The sequence below is a fragment of the Saccopteryx bilineata genome, chromosome 2 (genome assembly GCF_036850765.1).
Source record: "Saccopteryx bilineata isolate mSacBil1 chromosome 2, mSacBil1_pri_phased_curated, whole genome shotgun sequence".
Lineage (NCBI taxonomy): Eukaryota > Metazoa > Chordata > Mammalia > Chiroptera > Emballonuridae > Saccopteryx > Saccopteryx bilineata.
The window spans coordinates 166,896,492-166,915,399 of NC_089491.1; positions in this window are offsets into that span (position 1 = coordinate 166,896,492).

Genomic DNA, 18,908 nt, shown 5'->3' on the forward strand with positions numbered 1-18,908 from the left:
ATGCCTTTTGGACACCTGGACCCCAATTATGGGACACATAGTAGGACGCTGGTGTTCAGTCAGGTTATTCAGGTCTGTAGCACCTTGGGCTCAGAGACAGGTTATCTGGGGCTTGGAGAAAACAGGAGAAGCTACTGGTTTATATAAAAGCCTTTGAGGAGGTGGGGGCAGATGGGAATACATGCACAGAGGAAGAAGATAGACCCTGCAGAAATTAAGTGCAGACAATTTACTTCTCAGAGTAACCAGGGCTCTTTGGACCTAGGAATGGGTCTCAGCTCTGCAGCCCATTTGCAGAACCTAAATGAAAGTGAGACGCTCTTTCAGGCTCCTCTGATTGGGTGGTTGTTCAGACTGTCTCACTTTCCCTTTGTTTCTGCTGGATGTCTGTCTGTCCACTAACCCACTTGCCCACCCAACCAGCAAAAATGGGTCTTCTACGACATGCTGATTCTATAGCACAGATGTGAAAATTTGAATGAAACAGGAGCTATTGTCTTGGATGAAACTCCCAACTGTGGCTGGTCACCTGAATCCTCTAAGGAGCTTTTAAAAATTCAGTGTTCAAGGTTCCAGCCCAAACCTATTGTGAATTTTCAGGTATGAGGCAGATTTTGAAATGTCTGCTTTAAAAGATCCACTGGAGATTCTGACATTCAGTCAGTTTAAGAACCACTCATGGGGGGAGACCTGAAGATGGCAGCGGAGTAGGTGGATGCACAGACACCAAGCTCTCACCACCAAACTAGAATACAAATCAATTTAGAAAAAATCAGCATGAAAAACCAACTCCGGACTACAAGAACAGCTCTCAAAAACCAAGGAGCAAAGAAGAAGCCACAACAAACCTGGTAGGGAGCACCTGAATCTCCCCTGCTTACAGAAATGGAGGGGAAGGGGTGAGGCTGGGAGCCCAGAGAGGATCTCACTCCAGGGAAAAAGCAAAAAATACTGCTCACAGCAACTTGCCTGGTGACCAGTGAGTGAGGTGTGTTGAAAAGACCAGCTTATCTCCCAAGTGTAAAGCAGAGGAGAGGGACAGACTGTGAGGGGAAAAGGAATGCAGGAAATGACATAATAAAGCTGACTTATTCATGCTGGAGGCGGCGATAGCTGGGGGAGGGACTGATCCTTCCACAAAACAGTACTGAATTTCTTACAGATAGAGATTTCCAAACATATTTCCAGCTCCAATCAGTGCAACAAGACACAGCTAAAAACAAGAAGAGGGGAGGAGGGGCAGTAACTCAGGTCTCCATGGAGATCTGAGATAAACCTCCTCCTACTGAGGCTGAGAAAACACCCTGCCCCCAGAGAGATTAGTTGGTGGAAGAGGCCTTCAGAGTCTCAGGTTACACCCATCACATTCCTGGATACAGTTTCAAGGAAACCCCCTGCTGAGATCATTAAACAAGACTATCACCTGTTAAGAAAACAAACAAATCAAGACTTCAAAGCAGCCCAAATCTGAAAGTGGATTGCAAATAATAGCTGAGACCAACTCAAGAGGACCTAGAAATAACACAATTGAAAAATGGAGGCAGACAACACCAAGCCTAGACTCAACCAACTCTACAAACAAAACAGCCAAACACAGATAATGAGAAGACAAAGAAGTGCAATCCAAATGAAACCACAAGAGAAACTTTCGGGAGATGAACTGAGTGATATGGAAATAATCAAACTTCCAGATGCAGAGTTCAAAATAATGATTGTAAGGATGCTTAGGGATCTTAGAAGAACAATGGATGGTCATTTTGAACACCTACATAAAGAAATAGCAAGTATAAAAAAGGATATTAAAATATTAAAAAAGAATCAGTCAGAGATGAAAAATACAATATCAGAAATTTAGACCACAATGGAAGGAATTAAAAACAGGATGGATAGAGCTTAGGATCAAATCAGAGATTTGGAGGACAACTTGAATGAAGGCAAGAAAGCAGATAAGAAAGGAGAAAACAGACTCAAAAAGTCTGAGGAAACTCTTAGAGAGCTCTGTGAAAACATGAAGAGAAATAACATCTGCATCATAGGGGTTCCTGAGGAGGAAGAGAAAGAACAAGGGATAGAGACCTTGTTCAATCATATCATAGCTGAAAACTTACCTAAATTAATGCAGGAGAAACTAGCACAAGTTCAAGAAGCACAGAGAACTCCATTAAAGAGAAACCCAAAGAAACGTACAGCAAGACACATCATAATCAAAATACCAAAGCGAAGTGATAAAGAGAAAATATTAAAAGCTGCAAGAGAAAAAAAAGCTATCACCTACAAAGGAGCCCCCATAAGGATGACATCCGAGTTCTGAACAGAAACACTTGAGGACAGAAGGGAATGGCAAGAAATATTCAAAGTAATGCAGAACAAGAACCTACAACCAAGACTACTTTATCCAGCAAGGCTATCATTTAAAATGGAAAGAGAAATAAAAAGCTTCCCAGACAAAAAACAACTCAAGGAATTCATTACAACCAAACCAATGCTGCAGGAAATGTTAACAGGCCTGTTGTAAACAGATCAAAGTGGGAAAAGAATATAGCAAAAAAGGAATACACCTTTAAAGAAGAAAATGACAATAAACAACTACATATCAATAATAACCTTAAATGTAAGTGGATTAAATGATCTAATCAAAAGACAAAGGGTAGCTGCATGGATAAGAAAACAGGACCTGTACATATGCTGTCTACAAGAGACACACCTTAGAACAAAAGATGCATATAGATTGAAGGTAAAAGGATGAAAAAAAAAACATTTCATGCAAATGAAAATGAAAAGAAGCTGGGGTAGCAATACTTATATCAGACAAAATGGACTTTCAAACAAAGGATATAGTAAGAGATAAAGAACACCATTACATAATGATAAAGGGAGTAACCCAGTAGGAAGTTATAACTATTATAATTATCTATGCATCTAATATAGGAGTACCTAAAGATATAAAGCAGACTTTGATGGATTTAAAGGGCGAGATCAACAGCAATACTATAATAGTAGGGGATTTCAATACCCCACTAACATCACTAGATAGATCCTCAAGAAAGAAAATTAACAAAGAAACAAAAGACTTATTGGACACACTAGATCAACTCAATTTAATAGATATCTTCAGAACCTTTCACCCTAAAGCAGCAGAATATACATTCTTTTCAAGTGCTCATAGTACAATCTCTAGGATAGACCACATGTTAGGACTCAAAAAAGGTCTCAACAAATTTAAGAAGATTAAAATCATATCAAGCACTTTCTCTGATCACAACAGCATGAAACTAAAAATGAACCACAACAGAAAAGCTCAAAATTTTTCAAACACATGAAAACTAAATAGCAAGTTGTTAAATAATGAATGGATTAAGAATGAGATCAAGAAGAAATAAATAAATTCCTAGAAACAAATAACAATGAGCATACAACAACTCAAAATTTGTGGGACACAGCAAAAGCAGTACTGAGAGGGAAGTTCATAGCACTACAAGCACACTTTAAGAAGCTGGAAAAAAGCTCAAATAAAGAACTTAACCCTGCATCTATTGTAAAAGAACTAGAAAAAGAACAGCAAGTAAAGCCCAGAGCTAGTAGAAGAAAGGAAATAATAAAGATCAGAGCAGAAATAAATGACATAGAGGCTAAAGAAACAATGCAGAGGATCAATGAAACTAGGAGCTGGTTCTTTGAAATGGTAAACAAGATCGATGACCCTTTAACTAAACTCACCAAGAAAAAGAGAGAGAGGACTCAAATAAATAAAGTTAAAAATGAGAGTGGAGAAATAACAACTGACACAACAGAAATACAAAATATTGTAAATAAATACTATGAAGAACTTTATGCCAAAAAACTAGACAACCGTGATGAAATGGAAAAATTCCTTGAAACATACAATCTTCCAAAAATCAATCTGGAAGAATCAGAAAACCTAAACAGACCGATTATACCAAATGAAACCAAAAACAGTTATCAAAAAACTCCCAACCAAAAAAAGTCCAGGGCTTCACAACTGAATTCTATCAAATATTCAAAGAACTAACTCCTATCCTTTTCAAACTATTTCAAAAAATTCAAGAGGAAGAAAGACTTCCAAGCTCCTTTTATGAGGTGAGCATAATTCTGATTTCAAAACCAGGCAAAGACAACACAAAGAAAGAAAATTATAGGCCAATATCTCTGATGAATGTAAATGCTAAAATCCTCAACAAAATATTAGCAAACTGGATCCAACAATATATGAAAAATATCATATGCCATGATCAAGTGGGATTTATTCTGGGGAGGCAAGGCTGGTACAATATTTGAAAATCAATCAATGTGATTCATCACATAAACAAAAAGGAGAAAAACCACATGATAATTTCAATAGATGCAGAAAAAGCATTTGATAAAATCCAGCACCCATTCATGATCAAAACTCTTAGCAAAGTGGGAATACAGGGAACATACCTCAACATAATAAAAGCCATCTATGACAAACCCACAGCCAACATCATACTCAATGGGCAAAAATTAAAAACAATCCCCTTAAGATCAGCAACAAGGCAGGGGTGCCCCCTTTCACCACTCTTATTTCACATAGTCCTGGAAGTCCTAGCCACAGCAATTACACAAGAAGAAGAAATAAAAGGCATTCAAGTTGGAAAAGAAGAAGTAAAACTATTGTTTTTTGCAGATGATATGATATATATAAAAAACCCTAAAGTCTCAGTCAAAAAACTACTGGACCTTATAAATGAATTCAGCAAAGAGGCAGGATATAAAATCAATACTCAAAAATCAGAGGCATTTTTATATGCCAACAGTGAACAGTCAGAAAGAGAAATTAAGGCAGCAATCCCCTTCACTATTACAACCAAAAAAATAAAGTACTTAAGAGTAAATTTAACCAAGGAGACTAAAGACTTGTACTCAGAAAATTATAAAGCATTGATAAAAGAAATCAAGGAAGATACAAACAAGTGGAAGCATATACCGTGCTCATGGTTAGGAAGAATAAACATCATTAAAATGTCTATATTACCCAAAGCAATCTATAAATTCAATGCAATACCAATTAAAATACCAACAACATACTTCAAATATATAGAACACATTCCAAAAATTTATATGAAACTAAAAAAAACACGAATAGCCTCAGCAATCTTAAAAAAGAAGAATAAAGTGGGAGGTATCACACTTCCTGATATCAAGTTATACTACAAGGCCATTGTGCTCAAAAGAGCCTGGTACTAGCATAAGAACAGGCATATAGATCAATGGAACAGAACAGAGAACCCAGAAATAAACCCACAGCTCTATGAACAACTGATATTTATCAAAGGAGGTAAGGAAATACAATGGAGTAAAGACAGCCTCTTTAACAAATGGTGTTGGAAAAATTGGACAACTACCTGCAAAAAAATGAAACTAGATCACCAGCTTGCACCACTCAAAAAATAAAGTCAAAATGGATAAAAGACTTAAATGTAAGCGGTGAAACCATAAGCATCTTAGAAGAAAACATAGGCAGTAAGCTCTCCGACATCTCTTGGAGCAATATATTTGCTGATTTATCTCCACGGGCAAGTGAAATTAAAGACAGGATAAACAAATGGGACTATATCAAACTAAAAAGCTTTTTGCACAGCTAAAGACAATAAGAACAGAATAAAAAGACAAACTACACAATGGGAGAATATATTTGACAATAGGTCTGATAAGGGGTTAATAACCAAAATTTATAAGGAACTTGTAAATCTCAATACCAGAAAGACAAACAATCCAATCAATAAATGGGAAAAAGAGATGAATAGACACTTCTCCAAAGAGGACATACAGATGGCCAATAGGCATATGAAAAAATGCCCAACATCACTAATCATTAGAGAAATGCAAATTAAAACCACAATGAGATATCACCTCACATCAGCCAGAATGACGGTCATCAACAAAACAACACAGAATAAGTTCTGGCGAGGATGTGGAGAAAAGGGAACCCTCTTGCACTGCTGTTGGGAATGCAGACTGGTGCAGCCACTGTGGAAAACAGTATGGGGATTTCTCAAAAAATTAAAAATTGAACTGCCTTTTGACCCAGCTATCCCACTTTCAGAAATATACCCCAAGAACACCATAGAAAGGCTCCAAAAGGAGAAATGCACCCCCATGTTTATAGCAGCATTGTTCACAATAGCGAAGATCTGGAAACAGCCCAAGTGTCCATCAGAGGACAAGTGGATTAAAAAGCTTTGGTACATGTATACTATGGAATACTACTCAGCCATAAGAAATGATGACATCGGCTTGACCTGTGGTGGCACAGTGGATAAAGCGTCGACCTGGAAATGCTGAGGTCGCCAGTTCAAAACCTGGGCTTGCCTGGTCAAGGCACATATGGGAGTTGATGCTTCCAGCTCCTCCCTCCCTTCTCTCTTTCTGTCTCTCCTCTCTCTCTCTCTTTCTCTCCTCTCTAAAATGAATAAATAAAAAATAAAAAAAAAGAAATGATGACATCGGATCATTTACAGTAACATGGGTGAACCTTGATAACTTTATACGGAGTGAAATAAGTAAATTAGAAAAAACTAAGAACTATATGAATCCATACATAGTTGGGACATAAAAATGAGACTCAGAGACATGAACAAGAATGTGATGGTAATGGGGGTAGAGGGGTGGGGGGAGGGGGAGATGGGGCGAGGAAGGAGAGAGGGGGTGGGGGAGGGGAGAGCCACAAAGCAAACCAGATAGAAGGTGATGGAGACAATTTGACTTTGGGTGACGGGTATACAGCATAATCAAATATCAAAATAATCTGGAGATGTTTTCTCTCAACATATATACCCTGATTTATCAATGTCACTGCATAAAATTTAATAAAAAAAAGAAAGAACCACTTATTACGGAGAGGTGGCCACTGTCAGGAAATGACAGATAAGCTGACAGATAAATTGCAATGCTATTGGAATGCCTGAACAAAGTTCTTTGGAAGCTTAGTCCACTCTAGTGGAGAGAGGAAAGGTCACCTAAGGAGTGGGTTTTTGAAAGATGAGTAGTTTTTTAAGCAAGATATTGGTATGAAGAGATTCTAGCCCCTACAAACAGCACTCATAAAAGCTTGGAGGTGTTCAGGGGACAATGGGGAGCTCAGTTTTCAGGGAGGATGGGGTGCTTCTGGGATACACACGCAATAAGTCATATATTGAGACCCATAAGAGATAGCTCATGTCTCAGGGGAAAGTAAATGGCTTGTGTTTGGAGATTCTATAAGATGCCCCAGAAGGCTGATCAAGAGAATTATGAAATATGTTTGACAGCCAGGAAATCTGTCTCACTGGAGACATAATTTTGGGCACCAAAGCACATGGTTAGCAAGGATGCTGTTGAGCATCGGTGTAGCAGCCTGGGGGACAGCTGTGAGAATAGCAGGGGAGCTCTGTTCTGGACCCCAGCTGTAGCACTGGGAACCCCAGGCTTCTAAAACTCTAGAGGGAACCCAGGAGCCTTTTTTAGACACAGCTTTTAGAGGATTCTCATGTCCAGATCATCTTTTTGAGGATGATTCTGTAGTGGCTGCAAGTTTTAGGGTGAGATACCTTTTTAATAACACCTTCTGCTGTATCTAGCTGGCCAAGGCCATGAATGTGGCTAGGCTACTGACAGAGTGCTTCTACCCAGCCATTTGTGCAGGAAAGGGCTGGTGCCAGAGCACAATATTACTCACTCATTTATTTTTCAAATACTTATTGAGCATTGGCTGTGTGCAGGCATTGTGCTCTGCTTGATGAATATGAGATTCAGTAAGACACAACTCCCTGATATGAGTGTATTACCGACAAAATGTCCTATGGTTGAATAAATCCAAATGAGCACAGAAAATTAGAATAATCTATATTCTTTTCTTTTTCTTTTTTTTTTTTACTTACTCTATTTAACAAAGGGTTTTAATGTTGAATTTAGGATGTAAGTTATTTCCCAAGAGAACTCTACTTGAGAACTGATTGAATAAAGTTTCTAGTTCTGAGTTATGTTTTTGAATAACAAAAGCTTTTGGTGAATAATGATAATAATAAAAGATACCTAGTGTTAAAAGAGAAAAAAGAAATCTCCCAGACTTTTTAAATGGTATATCCAGTCTTCATACAAAAATCTCTTAGCTTCATGCTGCTTTTAGTCAATTTCACAGTGGGGAAGAGAGAAAGGCTGAAGGCTTAAGAGAAACAAATTCAAATTAGGTAGCATAATTGCTGAAAACATTCTCTCAGAAGGAAAGCTTTGAGAGCTGAGCCCTCAAAAAAAAAAAGCTAAGCATATGAATATAATAAGCTAATAGATGTGTAGGTGCATGTATGGTGGCAGTGGTGGCGGTGGCGGTGGTGGTCTTGGTGGTGGTGGTGATGGTGGTGGTGGTGGGGTTGCCAGATGATGGTGGTGGTGGTGGTGGTGGTGGTGGTGGTGGTGGTGGTAGTGGTAATGGTGGTGGTGGTGGCGGCAGTGGTGGTGGCGGTGATGGTGGTGATGTTGGGGTTGCCAGGTGATGGTGGTGATGGTGGTGGTGGTGGTAATGGTGGTGGAGCTGGTGGTAGTGGTGGTGGTGGTGGTGATGGTGGTGGTGGTGGCAGTGGTGGTGGCGGTGATGGTGGTGGTGGTGATGGTGGTGGTGATGTTGGTGGTGGTGGGGTTGCCAGGTGATGGTGTTGGCAAGTAAAACTCCTAGGGAGGGTTGTGAGGCTGCTGTTTGAAAAAAAATAAATGGAACTTTAAGCAACCAAATAGGCTTACAGAGTGCAAACATTGCTATTGTATTTCTAGAACAGTGCGTTGCTCAGAGTCAGCACTCTCATGGGCTGTCTCAAGATAAGAGCAGGATCCATTGAGCAAGGGGACCTGGATCCTTGGCGCAGCTCTGTCACTACTCAGTACCTATGCATATTTACTGAATTAACACTTTGTGTGCATTTTATTAATATTAGAATTAACAAATGCTATAAGGCAATGGAGATCCTGGCAGTATGACCATTGTCCCAGAGAGTAGGTGATTAGCATAAAACCTAGGAGGCATTTAATTAAATTATTCTTTATTATTTCCATGTCAAGATATTTTTAAAGGGGAGACAGTTACTTAAGTTGATAAGAACCAATACTTTACCCTCATCACTATGTGGTATGCCTTAGACTTTGCCACAGGAATTTCACTAAAGAAAAGGTAGGTAGAGAACTTACAGCCACACAGTTGAGCCTGAATGCTAGGGCAGTGGCAGCTGTTTGGGGCTGACAAAGGTGCACATTAATATCTGACATGTGGCATGGTGGGGTGAATTGCCAAGGAGACACAAGGTGGTCATGAAAGAGGACAGGAAGGTTGTGGTGGAGTCACTTTTCCTGACATTGTGCCTCAGAAAGGGAAGGAGGCAGGAAACAGTAAAAATGCTGATGAATGAAAACAGGACTCTTTCATGGCCATTGAACATCTGCAGTGGCCCTATTGTTTGGCGTCTCCTTCTGATCAATATCATAAATATGATGTATCATTCAATGCATGCCACTGTCTAAAAGCCTACTGAGATACATGTTTGAGTTATTTATTGTACAATAGTATCAGTAAAAAAGAAATTCTAAAGGGAAAGATTACTTCATAAGCTTATTATACAAACAGACAAATTGTTTCTAGTTATTGTGTTCCTTTCCAGCTTTTCTCCATATTCATGTCTGCTGGGACAGACCCCTCTCAGTCTGACCAGTCATTTGGATCATATGTGGCATAGCTGGCCCACACTGTCACCACATGCCTTCCTTCACCATTTATTAGACTGTCTGTCTTACCTTCCTGGTGTTCTTTCCAGAGGCCAAATGTTTGTGACTGCCATATGGTCCCCACTTTTCTTTTTTTTAATGAGATCCTGGCAATCTACTATCTCTATCCCTTTCTAGGCCCTGCTTTGATCTGACAAGGCTGTTTATTCACACATAAAATTTAGTGTTTTTTCTGGTTGTGGTATGGGGTACAGAATCACCTTCCTCTTAGCATGTACATGGAAAAGTCTATCAAATCTTCCTACACTTTGCTTGAACAGGTGGTGATGTGGTAGATGGAGTGTTGGACTGGGATGTGGAGGACCCAGGTTCAAAGCCCCAAGGTCACCAGCTTGAGTGTGGGCTCATTTGGCTTGAGCATGGGCTCACCAGCTTGAGTGCCAGGTTGCTGGCTTGAGTGTGGGATCAGAGACATGACCCCATGGTCACTAGCTTGAGCCCAAAGGTCACTGGCTTGAGACCAAGGTTGCTGTCTTGAGCAAGGGGTCACTCAGTCTGCTGTAGCTCCCTGGTCAAGGCACATATGAGAAAGCAATCAATGAACAACTAAGGTGCTGCAACAAAAAATTGATGCTTTTTATCTCTCTCCCTTCTTGTCTCTCTGATCCTACCTGTACCTGTCTCTGTCTCTGTCACAAGAAAAAGAAAAAAAAATCTTTCTAGAGTTTGATTTATTCTAAGACAATGTCATTCTATGTGATCTATATCAGTGGTCCCCAACTTATTTTGGACCACGGACCAGTTTAATGTCAGAAAATATTTTCACGGACTGGCTTTTAGGGTGGGACAGATAAATGTATCACGTGACCGAGACAAGCATCAAGAGTGAGTCTTAGACGGATATAACAGATGGAATCTGGTAATTTTTTAAAAATAAAACATCATTCAGACTTAAATGTAAATAAAATGAAAATAATGTAAGTTATTTATTCTTTCTCTGCAGACTGGAACCAAATGGCCCATGGACTGGTACCGGTCTGCTGCCCGGGGGTTGGGGACCACTGACGTATATGGCTCCAGAAATCAGTCTGTTAACTTCTGAGTGCAAAATCTTGCTTTCTTTAATTATTTTCCTATTCTTGAATGGATGTATCATGATCCCAAATAATGCTGAAAAAAAAAAACTAGCCTTTCTTTTGGGTTATGTTTCTTAATTAGTTAACCTTAATTCTCTTTCTCTCTCTCTCTTTCTCTTTTTTTATATTTTGCTGAAGTGAGAATGGGGGGCTAGGGGGAGGCAGACAGACAGACTCCTGCATGCACCTGACCAGGATCCACCCGGAATGCCCACCAGGGGGTGATGCTCTGCCCATCTGGGTTGTTGCTCCACTGCTCTAGGAGCCATTCTAGCACCTGAGGCAGAGACCATGGAGCCATCCTCAGTGCCAGGGCCAACTTTGCTCCAATAGAGCCTTGGCTATGGGAGAAGAAATGAGAGATAAAGAGAAAGGAGAGAGGAAAGGGTGGAGAAGTAGATGGGCAATTCTCCTGCCAGGGCAGTTAACTTTAATTCTTAAGGTTAAATCTCATAAATTGGATTATAAATTAATGAATTGAATTTTGTTTTGACTTTTATCAAGATATAATGGTAGCTTGGGCATGTCTATAGCTTACTGGGCTGGGACAGACCATTATATGGATCTCTTTAAATATTTTCATTTTGAGGGTTAAAGGACACACTTTCCAGTTTATGGGCATGTGTGTCAGGGCAGAGAGCTGACTGCCTCTGATGTGGGTCTCATTGTGGGGCTCTTCACGGAGGTTTTGTGGAAACAGGTTAGCATGGAGAATATTGTGTGACTATAAGGCACCCTATGATTCAATTTAGCACTTTTGAGTCTTTTCATGTGATATTTACTATAATCTTTATGGATTGAATGGACTACCTTTCTGCTTGTGTGGTTGTTTTAAAGAAATTTTGAGGGAAAAAATTTCTACTTCCTTTCCAGAAATAGTACAGAGTGATGTAATTTGCTTGAATAGCATGTTGAATTAACTAGGTGAAGCCTGGGCAGAGAGACCCCTAATTGATTCCCAGGTAGGCAGTGTGAGCTCACCTCTACTGGTGCCAAGTGGGGCTCTGTGAAAGGGCATGGTGGCAGCAGCTGTTCCTGAGCTGAGAACAGCAGTCAGGAGCCACAACTTTCAGGAAACCCAAGAGGAGGTGCAGTGTTTGCAAAGGGGAGAACTCATTTTCCAGGAAGCTAGACTCCTCTGTAGTAGAGCCACATCTACTGCTGCTGACAAAGTGGCCTACATGTAGTCACTCTCTTTGGTTCAAGGAGGTTGATCACTAGAATGCCCAAGCAGAATAGGGCTTCATTTTGAAGGTGCTCAACACACACCTTGTGCCTCCTTCCCCGCACTTACCTCTTCCTCTGAAATGCCTGGAATGCCTTTATTCAGCAAATATTTATGGAGAACATACTATGTGCTAGGTGAAATGGCTAGAAAAATAAACAATACATGACTCTATACTCATAAAGCTCACATTTTGGTGGAAGAGATGCTTAAATATCTTAATATTCTACAATGTCCATGGTATTGTAACAGAGAACTCACAAGGTGATGTAGAAGCCTAGAACAGAAAGTAACTCACCCTGAGAAGAAAAATAAAGGCATATAATTGTCTATGTGGAATGAGCTCATCTTTTATGTACAAAGAAGTCTAGAAGAAAAATGTACCTGTCATTGCTTTGGCTACTTTATAGTTTTTGAACTCAGCTTTTTATAGGTTTATGCTATTTTAATAGAAAAATAGAAAGTCAGAACATTAAAGAAAGTGTAGGCAGTTGCTGGAACATGATGAGAGTTCCTGGAGCCAAGGCTGGGAGAGGGAGAGGAGGCAGGTGGGCCCATGCCGCTGTGACCACTTATTCCTCCTGGAGGCAATAAGAAATTATAGTAACTCCAGTTTTGCACTGAACACTACTGAGCCCTGTTAAAATAGAAAAATGATTCATAAGGAGTAAAATATTAAGCTTTTATTATATGTCAATCCTTTGCCTTGAGTTACAGTGGAGTGGTGTGGTGTTGAGTGGGCCAGGTTTTTGGTGGATTCAGTTGCCTCTTGGTGAGCCCCACAACACAATTTTTTCCTCCTGGAAGAGATGACTGCTACTGTTATTAAACATCAGGAATGGACTGAGCCTGTGTTTATATAAGTATATATTTTTTGTTTTTGTTTTTCTACCCGTGCATGTTTTAACTTATGAAAGTCAAATATGCATCCATCATGCTATCATGGCCTTTTTGGCAAAGCTGTGTACTACTGGGTAAGAATGTAGGACTTCTAGGTTTTGAAGGGGACAAAGGGGCAAAGGTTTACAGTGGTTTTGCCATTGTGGAGTGCTATTGTTGCTCATCCTGGGGATCTGGGGTCAGTAAGGAGCATTCAGTGTTGGGGTTGGATACCCAAGGAGTAAACATGGAGCAACCCTAAGCTCACACATGCATTACCTACTTCACAGAGTGTTCTAAGGTTTGAATGAAAGCTGTGACAGAGCCATAAGGTTAATCTGATATCAGTGTGTCTAACCTGATAGATGTTATTCAAGCCAGCGAGGGATGGGAGTCCACAGTGACAAATTCTGATGTAGGTAAGAGTGTGTCTTCTTTGTTTATACAAGGACTTTTATTACCCTAGGCCAGAGGATATGGTTGGTTTTCGAGGACAGATGCTGCTACAGCTCTTTCTCACTTCCACCCCATGGAAAGAAGCAACTGGGGAGGTGACCGTCACATTTGCTCAAGCGCACCCCCTGTCCTCAGTGTGTGGACACATGCTTCCCTGAAAGGGGAGGCTCCTGGCATAGAAGAGAGAGGTCTGAATTGGTGCGTGGTTTGAGGGGCTCGACAAGGCATTCAGATGCTCCAGCCACAAGTTTCCCTGGGACTCATGTAGTTCACAGAGCAAGCAACTGCTAGGGGCTAGTTATGGGCAGGTTCTGCAAAGAAAAATGGCCCATCTACTGACACCCAATTAAACTGCCAAAAATTGAAGCTAAATAAAACTCACTTCCCCAGTTCCCCAGATTGTACCTAAAATGCCACCATATCTTACTTCACTGTTGCTTCATTATTTCCATTAGCAACAAGATGCTATCCTCTCCCTTTTCTCTTTTAATCTAGTGACATAAATACAGATTAAAAAATTTTGTGTATGTGTTTGGATTCCAAGAAAGCTGGTGATGCCCCCCCTTTTTTTTTTAGAGACTATAGCTCTTGCAAACTTACTAGGCAAGCTAAAGCTGAAATGTATAAAGTTCATTCTCCAGACAATAGAATACAGAGTGAAGATAGGCATTTTAAGCCCTGGCTCTCCAGACTGAGACTGATCTCCTCTCTTTCTTTGAAATATAAAAATAAACAAGTAAGAGTCCAAAAATTGAACCCAGATAAATATTCATTTTATTTCTTCCACTCAGAGTCTTACAGAGTAATCTAGTGCCCTTCACATTGGCTCTCACAGGGTAAGTGTGTCCGTGAGAAAAAGTGTGTGTGAGTGACTGTATGAACATATGTATGACTGTGTGTACATTAGAAAGTGACTTGCATGTGATTTTGTGTCAGTATATGTGATTTCATGAGTCTCTGTGTGGATGTATGTATGAGTGTGTGATCATGAGTGTGAGTGTATGTAAGTGCATGTCAGTGCATAAACATGCATGTGAGGGTATGAGACTGCAAATGTTCATGCACTTAGGTGCATGAACTTAGGTGCACAAGCTGAGATATTTAATTCTTTTGAAAACAAGTCAAACTTTTGTGTCTCTGGTTCTGACACGCATCTATTTTCAGTGCTCTTCACATGGAAAATTGTATTCATGTTGACAGCACAGCTTTCAGAATAATGGTTTTAATAGGTTGAAGGCATGTCAATGGTATTTAGAGATGTTTGATGATGCCAGGAAAATATTTGCCTTCATTTCTTAACTGCTTCAAGCTTTTGTATAAGTACTAAGGCATGGTAAAGGCCAAGATTTCACTTTCAAATGTAGAAAGGCTTTCTTTATAGGAAAGAGAACCCATTTTATTCTTGCCTTCCTCCATTTCAAATTTTATACTGCAGCAAAAATGACTTTTTAGAAGTCATTCTGAAGCATTCAAAGAATATTTTCAAAAATACCTTGTTGAGTGAACAGCAAAAGTTGCAAATTCATATGGTTCTGGTGGAGGATATGTTGTAATGGGTTGTGTGTAAAACAGAGAGCAGTGGGGACCACAGTGAACTAGAAACATCATGTCCTGGAAAAAGGACAGCTGTCACTCAATCCCAGAGATTTTGTTTTCTGAAAAAACATGGGGGAAGGTCTTATTATGATATTAAAAAAAACCCTGGAAATCCATTTAAAAAAAAGTAAAAGTATTCCAAATTTTAAATGATGGCAACTAATTCAATCAAAATGTGTAGAAGGTAGCTCAGTTGGTTAGAACATTTTCCTGATACATCAAGGTTGTGGGCTCTATCCCTGGTCAGGGCACATAGAAGAAACAGCTAATGAATGCATAAATAAGTGAAACAACAAATCAATGTTTCTCTCTCTCCCTTTGTGCTCTCTTTCTCCATTCCTTTTCCTCTAAAAAGCAATAAATAAAAAAATAGTTTAAAAAATGCATACTGGCTGAACTCAAAAAAAGCCTGACCACTGGTCAACTTGGTATTTGGACCAATAGTCTACCACTTCTGAGAAAGTGCTATGCAAACATTAGATGTTACAATGATGGATGCAGTGAATGCCACTTCAAGATTTTCTGTACAATGGTCTAAAATAACTGTGCATTTCAGTAATCTAAAAAAGGGTTACCTCATTCCATTTTCCCAAAGTGCAGCTCACTTCTTCAAGGTGGCCTTTGCTGACTGCCATGAGTAGGCGGTAGCATTGAATTTCTGAAGCAGTGGTCACTGTGCAGTAAGCCACCAGACCAGCATGCCCTTCTTAAGATGGTGACAGAAATGATGTGGTTCTCTCCATTTGCATATCACTGTTCTTCAATCCAGAGGTGGGATTCATGGGGGAAAGAATGGGAAACAAATGGCCTAGTACCAAATAGTATCTTACTGAGAAAAATATAAATAGGATGAACATCATGGTTGTATTCAAATCCATTTATTTTTATCAAGTGATTTTAAAATCCAGTCTGTTTCATTTATTTTTATTCTAGTGAACCCTCTGTTATGAAAGGATTTTGTAAACATCTCTCAGGCACAGAGGCTTTTTTGTTAGGCTTCCTAACGAACCAGCAATTCTCTGAGAAGTTTTGCCCTCTGAATCAATTTATGTGACAATGGTAGCAGAATTACTTAGGTGATATGCAGAGAAAGACAGGTGAGGCAGTGGTCCAGATGGAATTTTATACAATGCGAGCACCCAGACCATCCACCAAATGGCGTCTAGTACTTCTGCTTTCCCAGGTCCTTCTTTGTCATCCTGGAGTCTGTCTCACTAAAAGTGGGAGCAAACCTCTTTTTCCTGAATGTATTTGCTTTCATATGAACTTCTTTAAGTGGCAAAGTGGTGGGAGGCTGCTTCCAGGTGTTTTCTCTTCTGATTCTTATTTGTCTATCACCTGCTTCTCCCCCTCCCCTTTTTAACACGTGCACATGTGTACCCACACACACTCACTTGCTCAAGCACACTCACTCCAGCATCCACAAATTATTAGATTCTCATTTTACCTCCAGACCAGTACTGGGAGGGACTCCCTCATCACTGCTAGCAATGGCTTGGGAGGAGAAAAAAGAAAGAAAAGATAAACACTTCCTCAACCAAAATTACAATTCCTTTTTCTTTTTTTTTTGTATTTTTCTTAAGTTGGAAACAAGGAGGCAGACAGACTCCTGCATGTGCCCGACCAGGATCCACCCGGCATGCCCACCAGGGGGCAATGCTCTGCCCATCTGGGGTGTCGCTCTGCCCTAATCAGAGCCATTCTAGCACCTGAGGCAGAGGCCAGAGAGCCATCCTCAGCGGGAGGGCAAACTTTGCTCCAATGGAGTCTTGGCTGCCAGAGGGGAAGAGAGAGACAGAGAGGAAGGAGAGGGGGAGGAGTGGAGAAGCAGATGGGTGCTTCTCCTTTGTGCCCTGGCTGGGAATCAAACCTGGCACTCCCACATGCCAGGCCAACGCTCTACCACTGAGCCAACCGGCCAGGGCCTACAATTCCTTTTATAAAAATGTTTATTTACTTATGTATTTATTTTAATTTTATTTAGAAAATTAACTGAGTGACATTGATTAATAAGAGTATATAGGTTCTAGGTAAACATTTCTATAGCATTTGAACTGTTGATTATGTTGTATACCCATCACCAAAGTCAGATCACCAAATTACAATTCTTAGTCAGATTTAAAGTTAATCTTTAGAATCGTTCTGTTTTACTTGACAATAATTTTCACAAGGAGAAATGCATTTGGCTATGTTTCTAATCTCTAAGTGTCTATACTGGTACTTTATACTAGTTGGCTTGTTTACTCATTCAGTTAATATTTCTTGAATCTCTTCAATGGAACAGTCAGGTACTGTTCCTATAGTGGGAGCAGAACAACAAAACACAGAAACACCCACCATTCTGATGGATGTAAGTAAATTAGAATAAGAACAGTGAGGTTGTCATTAGCAGACAAATTATCACTGTGTACGTGTTAAGATAAAATATTCATGACTAACATGATTTGCATTTTATGTGCACTAATGTTATTTTCAGGAAAAAACACAATTTCTTATCTTAAAAAATCACAACCTTAAACAATGGGGAAGGGCAAAGACAGGTGAGCAAAGACTGAGAATGCATCTTCATGTCTCCTGTTTACTAGTATCAAAAGAGAAACTGAAGCATATCAACAATTTGAAGAGTTTGAACAAAAATCTATTAGAATCAGGCAGCATACAATCCTGAAGATATCAAGGAGCTTCAAGAAGCTATACAATATGAAAGACTTTTATAGGCAGAAGGTAGTAGGAACAAGGAAAAAAAGCAAAGTGGATGTTTCTTTTATTTAGGGGATGGCAGGGGTCTTTGAGGCAGATTGCCTAACTAGTGCTGACCAAGCAATTTCTGATTGACTGGTTTAAGCTTCAACATCTGGAAGAGTCAAAAGACTGTAATTACATCTCATTTTGCTTAAGGCAGTGGTCCCCAACCTTATTTGGGTCACGGACTGGTTTAATGTCAGAAAATATTTTCATGGACCGGCCTTTAGGGCGGGATGGATAAATGTATCATGTGACTGAGACAAGCGTCAAGAGTGAGTCTTAGACGGATGTAACAGAGGGAATCTGGTCATTTTTTAAAAATAAAACATCATTCAGACTTAAATATAAATAAAATGGAAATAATGTATTTATTCTTTCTCTGCGAACCGGTACCAAATGGCCCATGGACTGGTACCGGTCTGCAGCATGGAGGTTGGGGACCACTGGCTTAAGGGACTTCATTTTGGGCTTGCTGTCTTGTTAGTAACACTAAGATCTCCACCTTGGGAATGTCCCTTTATATCCTCTCAGTACCCTCATTTGTAAAATGGGTCAGTTGCTAACAATAAGATAGAATTTAGATTATGTACTCTCAGACAAAAACATTTTGTCCACTAGAAAGTGCTACAGAGAATGTTATTATTAAATTTGGAAGGAGCTGGAAAGAGTTGGGGAGGGAGGGGAGGCAAGGAGAGACTGAATGAGATGGGAAGGGCAGTGGCCATGGATGGCAGCACTTGACTTCTTGGTACCTGGATGATATTATAGCAGAGGGATCTTCTCTGGGGTGAGGTGATGTCCTCACCTCTCTGTAATATAAGAGTGAATCTGATTAAGTTTCAGCTCTGAACAGGCACTTAGGAGGACCAGTCTGTTTTCTAAGCTCATTAACTAGCCATGAAAGACTGGCAAGTCACAGCACTATTCTGGGGCTCCAAGTTCAAAGCAGTTCTCAGGGAAACAGCCACTGGATGGAGTTCAGGCCATTAGCAAGTTGGAGGCGGGAGGTAGGAGTGAACCTATCTGTCTGGAGTAAGAGGCTGCCTTCCACTCAAGACACTGGGAACAGGAAGTCTACTTGGCCTTCCTTCTGGGGTGGGAAGTTTTATTGTAGTGCAATTTTATATGCTTTTAAAAAGACCTGA